This window comes from Aplysia californica, unplaced genomic scaffold, assembly GCF_000002075.1.
Source record: "Aplysia californica isolate F4 #8 unplaced genomic scaffold, AplCal3.0 scaffold00170, whole genome shotgun sequence".
Taxonomy (NCBI): domain Eukaryota; kingdom Metazoa; phylum Mollusca; class Gastropoda; order Aplysiida; family Aplysiidae; genus Aplysia; species Aplysia californica.
In genome coordinates, this window is record NW_004797440.1 from 231069 (window position 1) to 232886 (window position 1818).

Consider the following 1818-nt stretch of genomic DNA (forward strand, 5'->3'; position numbering starts at 1 on the left):
TGTGTGCTTGTGTGTGAGTGTGTATATGTATGTGTGTGTTTATAAGTGTGTATGTGTGCTGGTGTGTTTGTGTTTCTGTGTGTGCATCATCTTCTCTCATCAACCGCTGGCATTGTTTTTAAAAAAATAATAAAATTAAAATTAAAATAAAAACCTAGAGCACAACGCTTTATCGAAATCCGCTCTTCGCGGCTAGTCAGCATTATTTATTCGTTGATGGAAGGTGAGTCAGCATTATTTATTCGTTGATGGAAGGTGAGAAGCAGCATAGTTCGGCTTTATTGCACCTAAAAAGCATAGTAGGCCTACTTTTGTCGGCGTTTCTCCCCTGCTCTACGGAAGATTTGGTCAGGCCATAAGTGTGTCATCATAGGGAAATCAAGCTCTCATCAATGTGATGAAGTTGAAGAAATAAGACCCCGGGGGGGGGGGGGGCATTGTTTTTACTGAATTGTCATTTTTCCTCTACTTCTTTTGTATGTTTATCATTCTCTTGTGAACTGCTATTTCCCGAGTGCCTTGATAGTCGAAGCAGACTCTGTGCTGTTGAGGCTAGAGAGCTAAGCAGAGTAGCTTGATTCCCCTTTTGGACTTCTCTGTTGACATCCACCCCTTGGCGTTCATATGACCCTATGCACTTGTGAGCGCCCGCCGTAAAACCTTACTAAAACTAGATTAAAGGCACAAAAAGTAAACGTGTAAGTTTGCAGTTTTCAGGGACTCTGAAGCTTTGGAGGTCATCAAACGTTGGCGGCTATCTTCTAGCGAATTGTACCTATGCCACTATATGACCCCAACTCCTTTAATCACGAATGTCTCGATTTCTGTTCAAGAAAGATTGTGTAGCTGTTGTCGATGTTGTTTGTTTCCTATCTAAAAAGAAAAATCCAAAGCAAGGCAAATTAACAGACTGTTAGATTACATCAAAGACTCCATTCACCCCAAAATTGACGAGCTCTGATTCCACCGTGTGATGACACAAGAATCAATCCCAGCCGAAGTAGTGGATAGACTAGGGTATAGCTGCTTGACGTTCGCCAGCTGGAGGGTATTTTTAGAGTCAAAACCGAGCGGGGACGATTTTTTCTCCTGTTCTTATTTATAGTGTGCCTATAGAAACATTGCGGTTGGGCGGGGTGGGGTGGGGGTGGGGTTCTTTTAAGTTTGTTTCTCTAGGGGGAGGGGGTGTAGTTTGTTTATTGCTGATTCTTGTTGTTATTTGTGTTGTTTTGTTCTTATTGATTTCTTTCGTTTTAAGGCCTATTTGTTGCTATTGTTTGTTTTTGGTTTGTTTGGTTTGTTTGTTTGGTTTTTTTTGGTTCGGTTTTGTATGTCTTATATTGTTTTTCCGTGGGAGGGGGGGGTGGCGTTTTTTGTGTTTTTTTCCCGACAGACGGATGAAATGTTACAGTACGATCATTGACGGCTCGTGGGTCTAAAAAGTGGGCGTGCACAAGCTATCTTAGGTTGAAGATAGTCAAGGGCATAGTAAATGAGATGGTAATTAATTTTAGGATCTTTGGGTTGGTGAGGGAGAACCTTGTGATTCTATTTTCATTCTTTTTACTTGTGGCTTTGACTTCTAGAACTAAACATGTTTGTTAGCTAAACGTCAATTTCATTCATCCTGCTTTAAAACTGAACACTCAAGTAATACCTTTCACCACTCCATTACAAAACCGTTCAGAAGCACATCTCATAGGACGATGACTTACGTATGTCACGTTCACCTCCCTCAGGTTCACGGTCACAGAGTCACTTAAAATAGCGGCAAGACAATGAACCAATCACAATTCAACTGAGCACTCCGCTGGATTG